The sequence below is a fragment of the Myotis daubentonii genome, chromosome X, assembly GCF_963259705.1.
Source record: "Myotis daubentonii chromosome X, mMyoDau2.1, whole genome shotgun sequence".
NCBI classification, from domain to species: domain Eukaryota; kingdom Metazoa; phylum Chordata; class Mammalia; order Chiroptera; family Vespertilionidae; genus Myotis; species Myotis daubentonii.
The window spans coordinates 39,225,819-39,248,777 of NC_081861.1; the positions used below are offsets into that span (position 1 = coordinate 39,225,819).

The following is a 22,959-nucleotide window of genomic DNA, read 5'->3' on the forward strand; positions in this document are numbered from 1 at the left end:
TTCAGAATAAGGGTCCTAGAGTGCATAAACCAGATGGAGGAAAAAATCAACAACCTCTGCAAGAAGCAAGAAGAAACAGATGAAAAAACCTATAACATATGGAAGAAACTAGAAGAAACAGATGAAAAAATCAACAACTTAAGTAAGACCCAAGAAGAAATGAAGAGTGATATAGCTGCAATGAAAAACTCCATTGAAAGTATCAACAGTAGACTAGGAGAAGCGGAGGACCGAATTAGTGAATTAGAAGACAAGGAAGCAAAACACACCCAAAATGTGCTGCAATTGGAGAAAAAAATTAAAAGACAGGAGGAGAGCCTAAGGGAGCTTTGAGACAACATGAAACGAAACAACATACGAAAGATAGGGGTACCAGAACAACAGAAGGATGAACAAGGATTAGAAAACCTACTCGAAGAAATAATATCAGAAAACTTCCCTGAGGTGGGGAAGAAAAAAGTCACACAAGCCCAGAGAGTCCCAAACAAGGTGAACCCAAAAAGACCCACACCAAGACACATCATAATTACCATGGCAAATGTTCAGGACAAAGAGAGAATCTTACAGGCTGCAAGAGAGAGACGGAAAGTTACATACAAGGGATCTCCCATTAGATTGTCAAATGATTTCTCAACAGAAACACATCAGGCCAGAAAAGAATGGACTGAAATTTACAAAGTGATGCAAAGCAAAGGACTGAATCCAAGAATACTCTATCCAGCAAGGCTATCATTCAAACTTGAAGGGGAAATAAGAAGCTTCACAGACAAAAAAAGGCTAAGGGAGTTTATCACCACCAAGCCAGCAATGCAAGGAATGCTAAAGGGACTGGTATAAAAAGAAGAAATAAAAAGCTCAGAAAGAAAACAGCCACACAAAAAAAGAAATGGCTACAAACCAAGTACCTTTCAATAATAACTTTAAACGTAAATGGACTAAATGCTCCAACCAAAAGACATCGAGTGGCTGAATGGATAAAAAAACATGACCCATACATCTGCTGTCTACAAGAAACCCACCTCATTAGAAGGGACTCACACAGACTGAAAGTGAAAGGATGGAAAAATATCTTTCAGGCAAATGGAAAGGAAAAGAAAGCTGGGGTAGCAATACTTATATCGGACAAAATAGACCTCAAAGTGAAGGCCATAACAAGAGATAAGGAAGGCCACTTCATAATACTAAAGGGATCAATACAACAAGAAGATATAACCCTGGTAAACATATATGCACCCAATGCAGGAGCACCCAAATTCATAAAAAAACTCCTGGAAGATATCAAAGGAGAGATCAACAATACAATCATAGTAGGAGACTTTAATACACCACTGACAGCACTGGATAAGCCCTCTAAACAAACAATCAGCAAAGATACAGCAATCGAAATGACTCACTAGATCAGATGGACTTAATAGACATCTTCAGAACACTTCACCCCAAAGCCAGGGAATATACGTTCTTCTCAGGTGCTCATGGGACATCTTCAAAAATAGACCATATATTGGGTCACAAGCAAAGTATCCCCAAATTCAAGAAGATTGAAATCATAAAAAGCGTCTTCGCAGACCACGATGGCATAATAATTGAAATAAACTACAATAAAAACAACCCAAAATACTCAAACACCTGGAAGCTGAATAGCATGCTATTAAATATTGATTGGGTTACCAATGAGATCAAAGAAGAAATTAAAAACATCCTGGAAACTAATGACAATGAAAACACAACAATCCAAAACCTATGGGACACAATGAAAGCAGTCCTGAGAGGGAAGTTTATAGCTCTACAGGCCTATCTCAAAAAACAAGAAAAAATGGGAGTAAATCACCTAACTCTACAACTCAAAGATTTAGAAAGAGAGCAACTAGAAAACCCCAGAGTGAGCAGAAGGAAGGAGATAATAAAGATTAGAGCAGAAATAAATGACATAGAGACCAAAAAAACAATACAGAAAATTAATGAAACCAAGAGCTGGTTCTTTGAAAGGATAAACAAGATTGATAAACCTCTAGCCAGACTCACCAAGAAGCAGAGAGAGAGGACCCAAATAAATAAAATCAGAAACGATAGAGGCAAAATAACAACAGACCCCACAGAAATACAAATGATTGTTAAAAAATACTATGGACAGCTCTACTCCAACAAACTAGACAACCTGGAGGAAATGGACAAATTCCTAGAAAAATACAACATTCCAAAACTCAATCAGGAAGAATCTAAAAATCTCAATAGGCCAATAACTATGGAAGAAATGGAAGCAGTCATCAAAAAGCTTCCAGCAAACAAAAGCCCTGGACCAGACGGCTTCACAGGGTAGTTTTACCAAACATTCAAGGAAGAACTAAAACCTATCCTCCTCAGACTACTACAAAAAATCCAAGAGGAAGGAACACTTCCAAGCTCATTCTATGAAGCCAGCATCACCCTAATACCAAAACCAGGTAAAGACAACACAATGAAAGAGAATTACAGGCCAATATCCCTCATGAACATAGATGCCAAAATCCTCAACAAAATCTTAGCAAATCGGATCCAGCAGTATATCAGAAAGATCATACACCATGACCAAGTAGGATTTATCCCAGGGATGCAAGGATGGTACAATATCCGCAAATCAATAAACGTGATACATCACATAAACAAATTGAAAGAAAAAAACCACATGGTCATATCAACTGATGCAGAAAAAGCATTTGACAAAATTCAACACCCATTTTTGATAAAAACTCTCAGCAAGGTGGGAGTAGAAGGATCATACCTCAACATAATAAAAGCCATATATGACAGGCCTACAGCCAACATCATACTCAATGGACAACAACTAACACCATTTCCCCTAAGAACAGGAACAAGACAGGGATGCCCCCTCTCACCACTCCTGTTCAACATATTACTGGAAGTGTTAGCCATTGCTATTCGGCAAGAAGAAGAAATAAAAGGTATCCAAATTGGAAAAGAGGAAGTAAAACTATCTTTATTTGCAGACGACATGATATTATACATACAAAACCCTAGAGATTCCATCAAAAAGCTACTAGACTTAATACATGAATTTGGCAATGTAGCAGGATACAAAATTAACCCCAAGAAATCTGAGGCATTTCTATACACCAATAGTGAACTTTCACAAAGAGAGATTATAAAAACAATCCCGTTTACCATTGCACCGAAAAAATTAAGCTACCTAGGAATAAACATAACTAAAGAGGTAAAAGACCTCTACTCAGAAAACTACAGGACGTTGAAAAAAGAGATAGAGGAAGACATAAACAAATGGAAGAACATACCGTGTTCATGGATTGGTAGAATCAACATCATTAAAATGTCCATACTACCCAAAGCAATCTATAAATTTAACGCACTTCCCATTAAAATACCAACGGCATACTTAAGAGATCTAGAACGAACTTTCCAAAAATTCATCTGGAATAAAAAAAGACCCCGAATAGCTGCAGCAATCCTGAAAAAGAACAAAGTAGGTGGGATCTCAATACCAGATATCAAGTTGTATTACAAAGCCACTGTTCTCAAAACTGCCTGGTACTGGCACAAGAATAGGCATATAGATCAATGGAATAGAATAGAGAGCCCAGAAATCGGCCCGAACCAATATGCTCAATTAATATTTGACAAAGGAGGCAAGAACATACAATGGAGCCAAGATAGTCTCTTCAATAAATGCTCTTGGGAAAATTGGGCAGATATATGCAAGAAAATGAAACTAGACCACCAACTTACACCATACACAAAAATAAACTCAAAATGGATAAAGGACTTAAATATACGACAGGAAACCATAAAAATTCTAGAAGAATCCGAAGGCAACAAAATCTCAGACATATGCCGAAGCAATTTCTTCACTGATACAGCTCCTAGGGCACTTGAAACTAAAGAAAAAATGAACAAATGGGACTACATCAAAATAAAAAGCTTCTGCACAGCAAAAGAAACCATCAACAAAACAATGAGAAAACCCACTGTGTGGGAAAACATATTTGCCAATGTCATATCTGATAAGGGCCTAATCTCCAAAATTTATAGGGAACTCATACAACTTAACAAAAGGAAGATAAACAACCCAATCAAAAAATGGGCAAAGGACCTAAATAGACACCTTTCAAAAGAGGACGTTCAGAAAGCCAAGAGACATATGAAAACATGCTCAAAGTCACTAATCATCTGAGAGATGCAAATCAAAACAACAATGAGGTACCATCTCACACCTGTCAGAATGGCTATCATCAACAAATCAACAAACGACAAGTGCTGGAGAGGATGTGGAGAAAAAGGAACACTTGTGCACTGCTGGTGGGAATGCAGACTGGTGCAGCCACTATGGAAGACAGTATGTAGTTTCCTCAAAAAACTGAAAATGGAACTCCCATTTGACCCTGTGATCCCACTTCTTGGAATATATCCCAAGACACCAGAAACACAAATCAGAAAGGATATATGCACCCCTATGTTCATAGCAGCACAATTCACCATATCTAAGATCTGGAAACAGCCTAACTGCCCATCAGTAGATGAATGGATTAGAAAACTGTGGTACATCTATACGATGGAATACTATGCTGCTCTAAAAAGGAAGGAACTCTTACCATTTGCAACGTCATGGATGGAACTGGAGAGCATTATGCTAAGTGAAATAAGCCAGTCAATAAAGGAAAAATACCACATGATCTCACTCATTCATGGATAATAGAGACCAGTATAAACTTTTGAACAATAATAGATACAGAGGCAGAGCTGCCTCAAACAGATTGTCAAACTGCAGCGGGAAGGCCGGGGAGGGTTGGGGGGCAGGAGGTAGGGGGTAAGAGATCAACTAAAGGACTTGTATGCATGCATATAAGCATAACCAATGGACATAAGACACTGGGGAATAGGGGAGGCTAGGGGACTGTCTAGGGCTGGGGGATAAAATGGACACATATGTAATACCCTTTGTAATACTTTAAGCAATAAATAAAAAAATAAAGCAAAATCTAAAAAAAAACAAAAAACAAACAAACAAAAAAAAACAATAAAACTTTTTATTTGGAAAAAATTTCAAACTTAAAGAAAAGTGGTAAGAATTAAAAATACCCAGATTCATCTAATATTAATCAGTCAATATTAATCAATCATTTTCTCTGTCTCTCTATTTTCTGAACTATTTGAAAATGCATTACATACATCATAGTCCTTTCCCTCTAAATACTTCACTGTGTATTTCCCAAAAATAAGTATATTCTCTTACATGACCATAAAATTCAACTTCAGTAAATTTAACATTTACACAATATCTTATATAATCTACCACCTGTATTCAAAATTGTTGGTTGAATTCTGAATTCAGAATTACTTGGTACTTAATGAAATTAACTTTAAAAAATGTATAGTGCCTTTATATTTTTAATTTATTTATTTTATTTTTTTATTATTTGGGGGGTGATGACAGAAATGTTCTATTTATTTGTTTACTTATTTATCTACATACAAAATAATTAGCCATTTACTCACAATAAACTAATATTTCAAGAAAAACGATTTTAGATATAATAATGTTACATGCAACAAACATTAATATTTCAAGAAAAAAGGATTTTAACTATATTACTAAAACTGTAATAACATAGTATAATACCACAAAAGTTGTAGAAAATATTAAAAATCTGCAAATAATAGTATTACTTGTATTATATTCTAAAATATGTTTTCCTCTGGCTCTATTTTTGTTCATCAGTTTATGTTGTTCATTATATTCCACAAATGAGTGAGATCATGTGATATTTATCTTTTACCAACTGGCTTATTTCGCTTAGCATAAAGCTCTCCAGTCCATCCATGCTGTTGTGAATGCTAAGAGTTCTTTCTTTTTTACAGCAGCGTAGTACTCTGTTGTGTAGCTGTGCCACTGTTGTTGTTGTTTTTTATTGTCTAAAGTTTTACACGTGTCCTTTTTCCCCACTTGACATCCCCCCACCCAGGCATTCCAACCCTGGGCAAGCCCCCACTACCCCAGTGTCTGTGTCCATTGGTTATGCTAATATGCAAGTCCTTTGGTTGCTCTCTAACTGCCCCCCCCCGCCCCTGCTATTTGTCTCTGGATCTATTCTTGTTCATCAAATTATGTTGATCATTATATACTACATATGAGTGAGATCATGTGATATTTATCTTGCTCCAACTGACTTATTTCGCTTAGCATAATGCTCTCCAGTTCCATCCATGCTGTTGCAAATGGTAAAAGTTCGTTTTTATAACAGTACTAGGGGCCCGGTGCACGAAATTCGTGCACTGGGGGGGGGAGTGTCCCTCAGCCCAGCCTGCCCCCTCTCACATACTGGGAGCCCTCAGGGGATGTCCTATTGACAGCTTAGGCCCACTCCCTGCTCTCCTTGGGGAGCGGGCCTAAGCCGTAGTCTGGCCTCCCTTTGTGGGAGGTGACTGGGCTGATCAGGGGAAGGAACCAGCCCCATCACCCCGCTGCTGCACCTACTGCCAGTCACCGCAGCCAGCAAGGTTTTTTCATCAACACGGACTCCAGTCCCATCACCATGAAAAAATGACAACTTTTTTTAGGCATTTTCAAGATATGTCTTTCATATAATAATAATTTCTTTATTATTTTTTTATCCTCACCTGAGGCTATGTTTCCATTGATTTTTAGAGAATGTGAAAGAGAAAGGGAAAGAAACATCAAAATGAGAGGAACACTTTGATTGGTTTCCACCTACATGAGCCCTGACCTGGGCCCCGGCCAGGGAGGAGCCTGCAACCTAGGTACATGCCCTTGGTCAGAATTGAACCCAGACCCTGTGGTGGGCAGGCCGAGGCATTATCCACTGAGCCAAAGTGGCTAGGGCAGGATATGACATTTCTTAGCCCTCCAGCAGCGGACCTTCGTTTTTTTCACCAGGAGTGTGGTGGAAAAACCCTACATCACCTTCTTGGATTCTTATTATCCAAGTTACTAAGAATATTACCAGTGGCATACCAGGAGCTTAACCAATGAGAGGTCAGAAAAGGTGCTTCCTCTGTAGTTCACACCAATCTGCGGCTTGGCACCCCACCCACCCCCACCCCAGGCTTGACGCCTCTGGCCCAGGCTTCAGGCCTGGGCAGGGGAACTCCATATCCCCCGATCACGGGCTCCACCCTTGCCCAGGCCTGATGCCTGGGCCAGAGGCATCAACCCCCATCACCCTCCGATTGCCAGATTGGCCCCTTGCCCAGGCCTGATGCCTCCGCCAGAGGTGTAAGGCCTGGGCAGGGGACCCCCATCTCCCTCCCATAGCTGGCTCTGCCCCCCACACACCCCTCTGATTGACTGCTCCACCCCCCACCCAGGCCTGATGCCTCGGCCAAAGGCATTGACCCCCATCACCCTCCGATTGCCAGCTCCACCCTTGGCCCAGGACTGATGCCTCTGGCCCAGGATTCAGGCCTGGGCAGGGAACCCCCCTCTCCCCCCATCACCAGCTCCACCCTTGCCCAGGCCTGATGCCTCGCCAGAGGCGTCGACCCCCATCACACTCCGATCGCCTGATCGGCCCCTTGCCCAGGCCTGACACCTCCACCAGAGGTGTCAGGCTTGGACAGGGGACTCCCATCTCCCCCCATCACTGGCTCTGACCCCCACCCAGGTCTGATGCCATCAGGCCTGGGCAGGGGACCCCCATCTCCCTCTGATTGCTTGCTCCACCCCCCGCCCAAGCCTGCCTTTGACCCAGGCTTCAGGCTTGGGCAGGGGACCCTCATATCCCCCCAATCACCGGCTCCGCCCCCCCACCCAGGCCTGATGCCTCTGGCCCAGGCATCAGGCCTGGGCAGGGGACCCCCCAGCCCCCTCCGATTGCTGGCTCCGCCCCCCGCCAAGGCCTGATGCCTCGGCCAGAGGAATTGACCCTCATCACCCTCCAATCGCCAGATCGGCCCCTTGCCCAGGCCTGAGGCCTCAGGCAGAGGTATCAGGCCTGGGCAGGGGACCCCCAGCTCCCACCATTTCCAGCTCCGTCCCTGCTACTCAGGATCTCTGCATCCGCCCCTGCCAAGACCTAAGGCCTCTGGTGGAGGCATTAGTCCTGGGCAGGAGACCCCCCAGCTCCCTGCAATCTCCTGCTCTGCCCCTGCCTAGACCTAATGCCTCTGACCAAGGGTTAGGCCTGGGCAGGGGACCCCCAGCTGCTCACGATTGCTGACTCCGCCCCTGCTCCCTGCGATGGCTGGTTCCGCCCCTGCCCAGGCCTAACGCCTCTGGCCAAGGCATTAGGCCTGGGCAGGGCACCCCCAGCTCCCTACGATCGCTGACTCCGCCCCTGCCTAGACCTAATGCCTCTGGCCAAGGCATTAGGCCTGGGCAGGGGACCCCTGGCCACTCACGATTGCTGACTCCGCCCCAGCTCCCCGAGGTTACAGGCTCCGCCCCTGCCTAGACCCTTTGGCCAAGGCATTAGGTCTGTGCAGGGGACCCCCAGCTCCCCATGATTGCAGGCTCCACCCCTGCCCAGGCCTAACATCTTTGGCCAAGGCTTTAGGCCTGGGCAAGGGACCCCTAGCTCCCGACTGATGGCTCCGCCCCTGCCCAGCTCCCATTGCCGGCTCCACCCCTGCTTCCCGCTATCACTGGCCAGGCGACAAAGGTGCCGGGTTCTCTGATCACGGCTGGGGGGCAGGGCAAAGGTGGCCCCCAGGGCCGCCTTTGCCCTGCCCCCGGCTCTTAGCTTCCCCCTGGGTTTCCGATCACCGTCAGTGGCAGGAGGCTTCTTCCGTCCTTTCCCTTTCGCCTCCCACCATTGTGCCTACATATGCAAATTAACCACCATCTTTGTTGGTGGTTAACCGCCATCTTAGTTGGCAGTTAATTTGCATATCTCGCTGATTAGCCAATGGGAAGGGTAGCGGTTGTATGGCTAATTACCATGTTTCTCTTTTATTAGATAGGATAGTATTCCATTGTGTAAATGTACCACGGGTTTTTTTTTGGGTTTTTTTTGTTTTGTTTTTTTGTTTTGTTTTTTATTTTTATTTATTGCTTAAAGTATTACAAAGGGTATTACATATGTGTCCATTTCCACCCCCCCCGCCCTAGACAGTCCCCTAGCCTCCCCTATCCCCCAGTGTCTTATGTCCATTGGTTATGCTTATATGCATGCATACAAGTCCTTTAGTTGATCTCTTACCCCCCTACCTCCTGCCCCCCAACCCTCCCCGGCCTTCCCGCTGCAGTTTGACAATCTGTTTGAGGCAGCTCTGCCTCTGTATCTATTATTGTTCAAAGGCCTTATTTCCTGACATAGAGCTCTCAAAACCTTTATAATTTCCTAAATGATAAGAGCACCAGGAGCCTCTTTTGTTCTAATATTTGGCCCCAACCCTAGTTCCTAACATGGAGCTCCTATATCCTATGGAATTGCCTGGGTAATAGGAGTGTCTGTTGAGCTAATGAGATGATCTATGTGGGCTCCTGCATAGCTTCCAGATTGGAGTTGGTCACCATAAAGATCAAACCATGATTAGAATTTTGGAAGTTTCAGGCTCTTCTCCACCCCTGCCCCATCCTCTGGAAAGGGGGGAGAGGCTAGAAATTGAGTGAATGATCAATCATGACTACATAATGAAGCCTCAATAAAAATCCCCAAAGTAGGAGGTTCAGAGAGCTTCGACATTATTTCCCAGAACTAGAACAAATATTCCAAAAATGCATATGAAACCACAAAAGACCATGAATAGCCACACCAATCTTGAGAAAGAAAAATAAAATAGAATGTATTACACTATCTGATATCAAACTATACTACAAGGATAAAATAATCAAAACAGCATGGTACTTGTATAAAAATAGACATATATATAGACATATAGATCAATGGAATAGAACAGAGCCCAGATATAAACTCATTCCTATATGGTCAGTTAATATACAACAAAGTAGTCAAGAATATACAAGGGGGTAAAGACAGTCTATTCAATAAATGGTGTTAGGAAAATTGGACAGATACATGCAAAAAATGAAATTAGACCACATTCTTATATATAACAATAAACTTAAAATGAATTATATACTTAAATGTAAGTCTCAAGACCATAAAGCTCCTAGAACAAAACATAGGCAGCAATATTTTTTCTGATATATCTCCTCAGGCAAGGGAAACAAAAGGAAAAATAAACAAATAGGACTACATCAAACTAAAAAGATTTTGCACAGCTAAGGAAGCCATCAACAAAACAAAAAGACAACCTGCTGACTGGGAGAACATATTCGCCAATGATACATCTGATAAGAGGCTAATATCCAAAATTTATTAACAAGTCACACAATTCAGGCGGGGGGGGGGGTAGGTAGGATGGGTAAAGGGATTAAGAAATACCAATTGGTAGTTACAATATAGTCACTCTGATGTAAAATACAGCATGGAGAATATAGTCAATAATATTGTAGTAACTGTATGGTGATTGGTGGGTACTGGAAATATCAAGGGAATCACTTTGTAAAGTATATGATTATCTAACCACCATGCTATACACCTAAAGCTAATACAAAGTAATGTTAAATGTCAACTGTAATTTAAAAATAAAATTTATAAATTAGTAAATAAAGCTCCCCAGTAATCCCAAAGCTACCAATTAGGGACCCACTTTAGAGAGTTACTCCTGACTATTTCTGACTTACTGCATTCTATTCTATTGCCCTTCATAACCTTTGAGGTACTGAACAAATATGAAAGTATCTTGTACTTTTATTTGATAATTCAGGCAACCCTATATAGAATGAATAAATAAACAAACTTCCTGCAGAAGGAAGCCATTAACAACAACAACAAAAGTAAAATTACACCAGCCAAGATGGATAATTATGTTTTCCCCAAGTTTCCTGCAGCTGTTTGTTGGTCATAAGACACATAAAACATCTTGTGGACCTTTCACTACCAAAGAAAAATTGCTTCCAGCTGAGAAATTAGGTATTAACAAAGGTGTTAATACATCTTTACAGTTCAGCTCAACTACATTGTTTATCACAGGGGTCCTCAAACTATGGCCTGCGGGCCACATACAAATACAAATATTGTATTTGTTCCCATTTGGGTTTTTTTTACTTCAAAATAAGATATGTGCAGTGTGCATAGGAATTTGTTCATAGTTTTTTTTTAAACTATAGTCCGGCCCTCCAACGGTCTGAAGGACAGTGAACTGACCCCCTGTTTAAAAAGTTTGAGGACCCCTGGTTTATCATGTTGTTTTTCAACATGGTAGATCATTAAAGCTACTTTTTCATTTTACAGGGTAAGGAACTAAGGCTGGCCAGAGAGGTGATTCAACTTGCAAAAGTCATGTGGCTAGATAATAGCAGAACTGTACTAAAACCAGGCTATGAGCCTAGCACTCTTTCCACTACAAGAATTAGTTGAAATAGTATCTAAACAGGGGAAAGACTTTCAGTTGATTGGTCTCAAGTTGTCCCCATACCCTGCTGTGGAGAGCTTGTTGGGGGTTCCTTAAATGGAAATGAACAGTGTTTGGGACTAGAGAAGAAATTTCAAAGACCCTTGGTTACTCAAACAAATAAACATATTTTTGAGCATGGATTACCCACTTGTTTATTCACCAAAATTTTGTTGAACCCTGTGCTAGGTGGAGATAGAGATAATCACAATCCCTGCCTTTGGAGAGCTTAGACTCCAGTAAGGAGCGGCAGACAAGTAAACAAATAAGTGTATTAAACTTCTCTAGGTACAGAGGGGGCATCAGAGAAGGGATGAAAGGCTTCAGAAAGGAGGTCATCAGCCAAAAAGGAAAGCAGGCCAGGCCAAGCATTGAATATAGAACAGAAGCAAGTGTGATATGGTCAGAGTTCAGTGGAAAGAGAAGGGAGGTTATCTCTGCAGTCTTCAGGGGTGATGGAAGGCTTTTTGGAGAGGTAAGTCAAGAACTGAGTCTTCATGCCAGGTGGGTACTATAATAACTGGGGGAGTCACTTCATAAATTATGTAATTATCTAACCACTATTCCATATACCTGAAACTAATATAAAATATTGAATGGCAACCTTAATTGAAAAATAAAATTAAAAATATAGGGGGAGCCTGGCCTATATGGCTCAGTGGTTGAACATTGACCCATGAACCAAGAGGTCAGGGTTCAATTCCCAATCAGGGCACATTCCCTGGGTTGCAGGCTTGATTCCCAGTAGGGGGCGTGCAGGAGGCAGCCGATCAATGAAGTTTCTCTCATTGATGTTTCTATCTCTCTATCCCTCTCCCTGCCTCTTTCTAAAAATCAATAAAAACTTATTTTAAAAATAATATCGGGGGTGGGGGGAGGAGAGAGAACTAAGCTGTGAAGAATGTGCAAGAATTGTGTAACCAGAGAGGATGCTTCAGATTGGAGCAGCATGAGCAAAGGCACTGATATAAGAAGATATCTTATATACTAGAGGCTCGGTACACGAAATTCATGCATGGAGGGGGAGTTTCCTCAGCCCAGCCTGCACCCTCTTGCAATCGGGGACTGCTGGCTCCTAACCACTCACCTGCCTGCCTGCTTGATTGCCCCTAACCCCTCTGCCTGCCTGCCTGATCGCCCCTAACTGCCTCTGCCTGACAGATTGCCCCTAACTGCCTTCCCCTGCCAGTCTGATCTCACCCCCAACTGTCCTTTCCTGCTGGCCTGATCGCCCCTAACTGCCTCTGCCTGCCTGATCGCCCCTAACTGCCTCTGCCTGCCTGATCACCCCTAACTGCCCTCCTCTGCTGGCCTGATCTCACTCCCAACTGCAACTCCCCTGCAGGCCTGATCTCGCCCCCAACTTCCCTCCTCTGCCGGCCAATTTGGTTCTGAATGGTCAGTTTCTATGCCAGTTAGAGTCAAAAGCTCCACCTCCTAGGCAGCCATTGGCTCCTCACAGTTGACCCAGATTTGGTTCTAATTCGTCAGTTTCTATGCCAGTCAGCGTCTCTGGGCCTATCAGCGAGGCCTGATCAGAAAGGCAGGGCTGATTAGTAGCCCTGGTGGAAGCCTGGAGAGAAATGGAGGTGCGGCTGTTGGCCAGGCTGGGAGAGAACGAGAGGCAAGTTCTGATCAACGGCTGCCACAGAGACTACGAATCAGACCCTGCCTCTCTCTCTGCAGCCTTCTCTCCAGGCCTGATCTGCAGCCCCCTTGGCAGTCAGTGCTGGGTCCCAGTGCCTGCAGCAGCGCAGTCAGTGCTGGGTCACCAGGCCAACCCAGCACTGACTTCTGGTCTGGTCAAGCCTTTGGTCCTAATCGGTTGTTACAACCCTGGCTCTTTATTATATAAATTTGGAATATATACCTTTGCATATCAAGTTTAAAATTTTTTAAATCACCCTTCACTTTTTGCTTCTCCAAAATAGTTTAATTTTACTTTCCTGGTCAGTGGGTAACTCTCCAGTCTCACTCTTCACTCTCACTGTACTTCTGGTAGTCTATAATACTACCATGTACAGTTGTGCATACTGTTCACTGCACAAAGATGCCCCGTTATGGAGGTTAATGGGGGCTGAAATCCAAAATGCACTGCACTCAGCAAGTCATGCTCTCTTTTCCTAATTTGATACATTGTGTGTCTGCCAGGCCATGTACCCAAAAAAGGGGGCACTTTTTCATCAACAGATAAGTGAAAAAAATGTGGTGCATATGTACAATATATGTGGAATATTACTTGGCCATAAAAAAATAAGGAAATCGTACCATTTGTAACAGTATGGAAGGACCTAGAAGGTATTGTGCTAAATGAAATGTCATTAAGAGAAAGGCAAATACCATATGATTTCCCTTACATGTGGAATTTAAAGAGCAAAATAAATGGACAACAAAATAGAAATAGATTCATAGGTGTAGAAAACAGACGGATGGTTGCCAGATGGGAGGGGGGTTGAGGGCTGGATGAAAAAGGTGAAGTATATGATTATCTAACCACTTTGCTGTATATCTGAAACTAATACAAAATAATATCGAATGTAAACTATAATTGAAAAATAAAATTTTAAAAATTACTAAATTGTAAAAAGAAAAGGTGGCACTTTTTCTAGTTTACATAAAGGTACCCTTGCAGTGGCTGAAACACTAGACCAGCCCTAGATCAAATTGTAAGGTAAGTAAGATTTTTCACTGATTTCTTTTAGCCCCAAATCTTTATAGCTGAAGCCACAACCTATACACTCATTTCTTCAGCAATTCTTATACTAACCATAACAAGTAAGCCAAATTGCCAGTTACCCTTTAAGGAGCCTGGAACTGCCACTGTCCAGGATCTAGTATTACATGGCCCAGGGATGACGAAGTCCTGATGTGGCTCCCTTGCTTTCATTTCCTTGTAATCCTAAACAGGATGGCTGAGTGCCACCATTTCCCGAGTCAGTATTTTTTCTTTCCAGAGGAGAACTACATTTCTGCATGTGTCACAAACAAGTTTGTTTCTTGTCTCCCCTGCCTACTGTTCCATCAGAATCAGCATTGGAAATCAGGTGAGCACTCACCTACTTACCATACCCACCTACCATGGTGGGCTAGCCTTGTGCCAAGTCCTGACTCCCTTGTCTTCTCACCTATCCTGTGTCACCAAGAATCACTCTTTCCCATAACCTATCAACTATGGCTTTCAGACCTCCAGGATTTCCCCTCCTTTATCAGGGTTAAAAAATTATGCTGCTATAATATAAAGACAACATTATAGTGAGTCAAGGAACAATTAAGTTTCTCCCCACATGACAGTCCAGGGTACATAGGAGGGCTACTTAGGTCCATTCAGTCATTCGTGGATTTATATTCATTCCATCCCATCACATTTCTCCACCCTTGTCTAAGGTGGCAGTCTCATCTACCCAGTTGAAGCTGTGTTCCAGGAACATCCATATTTCTACTCACAGAAAGAGTAAGAAAGCACAGAGGAGCCCATATGTAAAGTTTAAAGGGCTGGGCATAGAATGAGCCCACATCACTTCTGCCCACATTCCACTGATCAGAGAGCAACATTTGACCACAAGGGAGGCTGGAAAATGTAGTACCCAGCTGGACAGCTTGTCCCAGATATAATCATTATTATTGAAGATGCCATATACTCTTTCCTATCAGGAAAAGGCATCTGTTTTGTCACAATATCCTACCCTGAATGGAAACTTGACAATAAATCAACTTAAATAGAATCAAATATTAATGAATGAATAATTGTGTTTAATGTGTAGAACATTGTTTCTCAAAATGTGCTCCATGGACTCTGAGTGGTCCAGGGCCACCTATTGTTCCCAAAAACCTAAAAAGAGGAACGGGAAATGAATTTTTCTTCACATGCCTTCTATGTGTTTGAGATATAAGGCTAATTATGATTTTTCACAGCAATCACATTACATTCTTAACAATCCTCACGTTCTTAGAGGTGGGGCATGAACAAGAACTGTATTTGTCTTTGCCAATACTGCCTTATTAGGGTACAGTTCTTCTTTATTAACATACTAGAGGCCCGGTGCACAAAAATGTGTGCACTCGGGGGGAAGGGGGGGTCCCTCAGCCTGGCCTGTGCCCTCTCCCATTCTGGGACCCCTCGGGAGATAACGCCCTGCTGGCTTAGGCCTGCTCCCGGGTGGCAGAGGGCAGGCCCAATCCCTAGGTGCAGCCCCTGGTCGGGCTCAGAGCAGGGCCGATTGGGGAGTTGGGGCACCGCCCACTGTCATGCACAGAGCAGGGCGGATCGGGAGGTTGCGATGCCACCCTCAGTCACGCTCAGGGTAGGGACGTTTTGGGAGTTGGGGCACCGCCCCCTGTCACACTCAAGGCAGGGTCGATGGGGAGGTTGCGGCGCCACCCCCTGTCATGCACAGGGCAGGGTCCATCAGGGGGGTTGGGGCTCTGTACCCTGTCACGCACAGAGCAGGGCCAATCAGGGGGCTGGGGCGCTGCCCCCTGTCACGCACAGAGCAGGGCCCATTAGGGGGTTGGGGAGCTCCCCCCTGTCACGCACAGAGCAGGGCCGATCAGAGGGTTGAGGAGCTCCCCCCTGTCACTCACAGAGCAGGGCCGATAGGGGAGTTGGGGCACCGCCCTCTATCACCCACAGAGCAGGGCCAATCAGGGGGTTGGGGCACCGCCACTCTCACACTCAGGGCAGGGCCGATGGGGAGGTTATGGCTCTACCCCATCACACACAGAGCAGGGCCCGTGGGGGGTGGGGGGGTTGGGGCGCTGCCCTCTATCACCCACAGAGCAGGGCCGATCAGGGGGTTGGGGCACCGCCACTCTCATACTCAGGGCAGGGCCAATGGGGAGGTTATGGCTCTACCCTGTCACACACAGAGCAGGACCCATGGGGGGGGAGGGGGTTGGGGCGCCGCACCCTGTCACACACAGAGTAGGGCCAATCAGGGGGTTGGGGCACTGCACCCTGTCGGACACAGAGCCGCAGGGCAATCAGGGGGTTGGGGAGCTCCCCCCGTATCAGGCACAGAGCAGGGCTGATCAGGAGGTTGTGGCCCCGCCCCCTGTCACACACAGACCACAGGGCCATCAGGGGGTTTGGGCGCTGCCCTCTGTCATGCTGATCCCGGTCCCGGGAGGCCTCTTGGCTCCACTGATCCTGGTGCTGGGAGGCATATTACCCTTTTACTATATAGGATAGAGGCCTGGTGCATGGGGTGGGGGCCAGCTGGTTTGCCCTGAAGGGTGTCCTGGATCAGGGTGGGGGTCCCCACTGGGGTGCCTGGCCAGCCTGGATGAGGGGATGATGGCTGTTTGCAGCTGGTCACACACCCTTCAGGGTGGGGATCCCCACTGGGGTACCTGGCCAGTCTGGGTGAGGGGCTGAGAGCTGAAGCTCCCAACTGCTCCTTTTTTTTTTTTTTTTTTTATTCTGGGCCAGCTTTAGCTCTGGCTCCAGCTCTGAGGCCTCTGCTGCTGAAAGCAGGTATCTGGTTTGTTTGGGTTCTATAATCAAAACAATGTATAACTCCAGCTCTGAGATCCCAGCTCGCTGAAAGCAGGTTTCAGGGGTTTTGTTTAGCTTCTATATTTGTTACAATGTTTCAAACTGCAGGCTCAGAGGCCGGCAAGGCAGGCGGGGAACGTTTGTTTCCTCCGTCACTGAAGCAAGCAAGCCTCATGTTAGTTTCAAGCTGCCTGGCTGCCGGCCGCCATCTTGACTGGCAGTTAATTTGCATATCGCCCTGATTAGCCAATGGGAAGGGTAGCGGTCGTATGCTAATTACCATGTTTCTCTTTTATTAGATAGGATATTTGTGTCTTTCCCATGTTATTGCTTATATTTGTTAAATTTGCATCTTGTGTTATGACTATTGTGTACCATTATATCCCCCAACCAAATCAACTACTCAAACACCATTCACTGAAAAAGTGAAGAAATTAAGGACAAATTTTGCAAATGGTAAGAATTCCTTCATTTTTACTGCAGTGTAGTATTCCATTGTGCAGATGTACCACAGTTTTTTAATCCACTCATCGGCTGATGGTCACTTAGGCTGTTTCCAGATCTTAGCTATGGTGAATTGTGTTGCTATGAACATAGGGGTGCATATATCCTTTCTGATTGGTGTTTCTAGTTTCTTGGGATATATTCCTAGAAGTGGGTTCACTGGGTCAAATGGGAGTTCCATTTTTAGTTTTATTGAGGAAACTCCATACTGTTCTCCACAGTGGCTGCACCATTTGCAACACCATGGATGGAACTGGAGAGCATTATGCTAAGTAAAATAAGCCAGTCAGAGAAAGATAAATATCACATGATCTCACTCATTTGTGGAATATAATGAACAACATAAACTGATGAACAAAAACAGAGACAGAGAAGCATTGATCAGACCGTCAAACCTCAGAGGGAAGGTAGGGGAGGATGGGGGTAAGGAGGAGAGATCAACCAAAGGACTTGTATACATGCTTCTAAGCCTAACCAATGGACATAGACACCAGGGAGGTAAGGGCATGAGTGGGGGAGAGTGGGGGGTAATGGGGGGATAAGGACACATATGTAACACCTTAATCAATAAAGAAAAAATAAAAATAAAAAAAACAGTCATGGTGATGTAATATACAAGAAATATCTATAATAATAAAAGCACAATATGCTAATTAGACCAGATGTCCTTCCGGAAGAAGCCAGGGCTGTGAGGGAAGCCCAGGTCCCAGGTGTTGGAGGGAAGCTGGTGACGGCAGCTGGGGGAATGGAGGCTTACTCTTGTCCGAGTTTTGTGCATTGGGCCTCTAATAATTGATAATATTGTAATAACTATGTATGGTGTCAGATGAGTAGTAGATTGGGGCAATCACTTTGTAAGTTACATAACTGTCTAATCACTATGTTGTACACCTAAAACTAATATATTGTATGCCAACTATAATTGAAAATTTTTTTAAATTTTAAAATGGTTCACTGAATATTAAAGTATTAATAAAAATAGTGAACTCAATGCTATAACACAGTAAACACCAGGAATATAAATAGTGAACAAGGCTCCAGTACAAATTCAGAATGTGAATCTGTATGTGCTAGGACAAATAAATCTGTACATGTGACAATATCACACAAGTAGCCACAAATACAAATATCTGAAAAGGGAGCCCACTGTATAGCAGAACATATTTGCCAATGATACATCAGATAAGAGACTAATACCCAAAATATGTAAGGAACTCACACAACTTAACAAAAGGAAGACAAACAATCCAAATAAAAAATGGGCAAAGGACCTAAATAGATACAGTGGGGCCTTGACTTAGGAGTTTAATTCGTTCCGTGACAGAGCTCGTAACTCAAATTACTCGTATGTCAAACCAAAAAATGAACAAGTGAGACACGTGATGCTGGGCTGATGTTGTGGTGTTCACTGTGATGTTCGCTGCGCTAACTAGCAGTGGGGTATCTGAAGCTGGCTCGTAACCCGAATTTTAGCTCGCAACTCAAAGCAAAAAATCGGCTGAAAGAAGGCTCAAAAAACTCGTTAGTCGGGACACTCGTAAGTCAAGGCCCCACCGTACTTCCACAAAGAGGAGATACCAATGGCCAAGAGACATATGAAAAAATGCTCAAACTCACTAATCATCCGAGAGATGCAAATTAAAATGACAATGAGGTATCACCTCACACCAGCCAGAATGGCTAACATCAACAAATCAACAAATGACAAGTGCTGGCAAGGATGTGAAGAAAAGGGAACCCTAGCACACTGTTGGTGGGAGTGCAGACTGGTGCAGCCACTATGGAAAACAGTATGGAGTTTCCTCAAAAAATTAAATATGGAACTGCCATTTAAGCCAGTGATCCCACTACTAGGAATATATCCTAAGGAATTCAAAACACCAATCAGAAAGAATATATGCACCCCTATGTTCATAGCTGTGTTATTTGCAGTAGCTAATATCTGGAAATAGCCCAAGTGCCCATCAGTAGATGAGTGTATAAAAAAGCTGTGGCACATTTACACCATGGAATACTATGCAGCTGTAAAAAGGAAGGATCTCTCACCCTTTGAGACAGCATGGAGGGACATGGAGAATATTATGTAAGCAAAATAAGCCAGTCAGAGAAAGACAGGTATCACATGATCTCACTCATATGCGAAAACTAATGAACAAAATAAACTAAGGAATAAAATAGATCCAGAGACATAGAAGTATGGAACAGACTGTGAAATCTCAGAGGGAAGGTGCGGGGAGAGGAACAGATTAACCAAGGAACTTATGTGCATACTAGAGGCCCGGTGCATGAAATTCATGCACAGAGGGGGGGGGGGAATCCCCTAGCCCGGCCTGCAGCCTCTCCAATCCAGGACCCCTTAGCGGATGTCCAACTGCCTCTTGCAATCTGGGACTGCTGGCTCCTAACTGCTCACCTGCCTGCCTGCCTGATCGCCCCTAACTGCTCCCCTACTGGCCTGATCACCCCTAACTGCCTCTGCCTTGCCCCACACCCAGAACCTAGGATTCCCTCCTCTGGCCAGTCACCGGGTGCCAGGAGCCAGTCCATCCTTGCTGCTTGACACAGTCGCTGCAGGGAAGAAACATCTGCACAGCATATGTTTCAAGGGATCTGGCGTATATAGCATACTATTCTTAATATGTTTGCTCCCCTTAGCGCTATGTGTTTTAACCAAGGTCACCTCTCTGAGAAAGGTTGTTTCCCCAGGTAGGGATTTTCCCCTGAAGTTAGGGAGGGGATAAAACCCCTTAACTAAGTGCCAGGCTGGTAATCACTTTAACTACAAACAATCACGCTTAAGCTACATAATCTTTACTCCCTGGAATGGAGATAAGAAATACCCTAACCTTTGCAATAGAAATTGACAGGATTAAAATCAACTGGTATAAATACAGATGTAACAAGACAACAGGACACAGAACCTAGAGACAGAACCTAGCAAGAGAACATGGCAAAAGATCCTGGACAGAACCTGGCTACAGAACTTGGCTGGAGAACCTGGATAGAACCTGGCTGAAGAACCTGGCTACAGAACCTGGCGACCAAACATGGCTGGAGAACCTGGACAGAACCAGTCTGGAGAACCTAGCGACAGAACCTGGTGACAGAACCTGACTGGAGATCCTGGATAGAACCAGGCGAGAGAACCCAACCATGCTGGTCAACTGAACGCTGCCTCCGTGTCATTCCTTCTTCGCCGACTCCGTCCACACCTTTAGGGACCCCTGGACCTGCTGGGGCAGGACCCCAGCAACCGGGACCTGGGCTTCTCTCCCTCTGGCCAGCTGCAGGCACCCAGGACCCAGACCAGCTTCGCCTGGGCTGGCCACAGTCACAAGGGACTGTGCCCAGGACCACACGGCGGGTGGCTTGTCCCTCTCCCGGGCTGCAGCCTGGCTGGTCCCCATTCCTCTCTTACGAGCTCATTTGTGCCTGGCTGGTCCCCATTCCTCTCTCCCAGTGTTGAGTGTCTGAGCAGTTCCAGTGCGAGGGTGTGATGACCATTTGCATATTAACTCTTTCTTATATAGGATGTGCATAACCCATGGTGAAAGCCTGGGGTGAGGGGGGGGGGGCGGTCAATGGGAATAAAAAGGTGACATATGTAATACTTTCAACAAAGATAAAAATTTTTAAAAAGAAGATAAATATCTGAAAATTTGATTTTATTGGACCTGTAATCATTTGACCCTAGTCTCTAGTATGCTATTTATAATATGAAGTCATCAAGGCTTTTACAGAATTATTAAACAAAGTACAGCAGACCCTATGCTAAACCAATTGTACTTTTTGAGAACAAGCATGAAGTAATTCTTTGTTGTAGGAAATGATGAATATTGTGACTAAGGTGGAGAAGATACCAAAGCTATAGGGGTATCCTTCAAAGTTGTCAGACCTCTTGACAAAACAAGTATAAGTTCACTTTATGGCCAAGAAGCTTATAAAGCCAGGTACAACATTAATGACAAATGACTTAGAGAAAGCAGAATGAGCTATTGGCAGAATTCCTGTAACAAACAATATCACTGGACATCTATAATATCTATGGCATACAATGCAGAAGGGAAATTACTAACACATGTGGACTCCAGAAGATAATTTACTTTAGAGTCAGACAAAACCACTGATGTGCAGATTCTTGGCAAAGGAATGCTATACATATAAGGGAGGTGCTCCATGACTTTATTTGCATTTTTGACCCTGAAATCCCATGCTTTAAGAGGAAAGGGGTGTTTTTTAATTAAACTTGTGATTTTGATATAATTGTAGATTTACATGCAGTTGTAAGAAATAATTCAGAGAGATGGGCCAGTGTTGCTCAGTGGTTGAACATCGACCTATGAACCAGGAGGTAACGGTTTGATTCCTGGTCAGGGCACATGCCTGGGTTGCGGGCTCCATCCCCAGTAGGGGGTGTGAAGGAGACAGCTGATCAATGATTCTCTCTCATCATTGATATTTCTATTTCTCTCTCCCTCTCTCTTTCTCTCTGAAATCAATAAAAATATTTTTTAAAAAATAATACAGAAAAAAAGGTACCATTTGCCCAATTCTCCCATTAACAGTGTCTTGCAAAACTACAGTTCAATATCACAACCAGTATACTGACATTATACAGTCAAGATGCAAAACATTTCCATCACCCACAAGGATTTCTCATGTTGTCCTTTTATAGCCAGAGCCACTCCCCACCAACTCCACTCCCTCCTTAATCTTGGCAACCCCTAATCTGTCCTCCATTTCTATAATTTTGTCATTTCAAGGATGTGATATGTTTGGAATCATACAGCATATAGCCTTTGGGCATTGTTTTATTTTCACTCAGTATAATTCTTTATAAATCTACCCAAGATGTTGTGTGTATCAATAATTTGTTACTTTTTATTGCTGAGCAGTATTCCCTAATGTGTCCCAGTTTATTAACCATTCACCTATTGAAGAACATCTGGGTTGTTTGGGTTGTTTCTAGTTTGGGGCTATCACAAATAAAGCTGCTGGAAAAAGACAAGTATCACATGCTCTCACTCATATGTGGAATCTAATTAACAAAATAAACTTATGAACGGAGTGGATCCAGAGACATGGGAGCATGGAATAGAGCGCGGAAAGTCAGAGGGAAGGCAGGGGAGGGTGGGTGAGTGGGAGGTAATTAACCAAAGACCTTGTATGCATATAGGCATAACCCAGGATAGCAGACAGTGGGGTGGTGAGGGCCTTGGGTGGTGGTGGGGGTGGGCTGGAGGGGGTCGGTGGGGGAAAATGGGGAACATATGTAATACTTTCAACAATAGAGATTGGGGGGGAAAAAGAATTGAGTCCTAAACAAACAAAAAAACACACAAGTAAAGCTGCTGTGGAGCCCGGCTGGTGTGGCTCAGTGGTTGAGCACTGACCCAGGAACCAAGAGTCTCTGGTTTGATTCCCAGCCAGGGTGTGGGTTCAATTCCCAGCCTGGGTTGTGGGCTCAATACGCGGTGGGGGCAATGCAGGAGGCAGTCTATCAGTGATGTTCCTCTCTTGTTGATGTTTCTATC

The 22,959-nt window shown here is 44.0% G+C and overlaps 1 long non-coding RNA gene across 1 annotated transcript in view; it reads right to left on the reverse strand.

The window, feature by feature from the left end:
* The window catches only part of LOC132223883 (uncharacterized), a 585,179-nt gene extending 564,508 nt beyond the window's left edge, over positions 1 to 20,671 (reverse strand). The window contains exons 1-2 of the long non-coding RNA XR_009450545.1: positions 20,510 to 20,671; positions 20,347 to 20,422 (exon numbers count right to left, since the gene is read on the reverse strand). This is a non-coding gene — a long non-coding RNA (uncharacterized LOC132223883). The remainder of the gene's footprint in view (positions 1 to 20,346; positions 20,423 to 20,509) is intronic.
* Between the last annotated feature and the right edge of the window lie 2,288 nt (positions 20,672 to 22,959).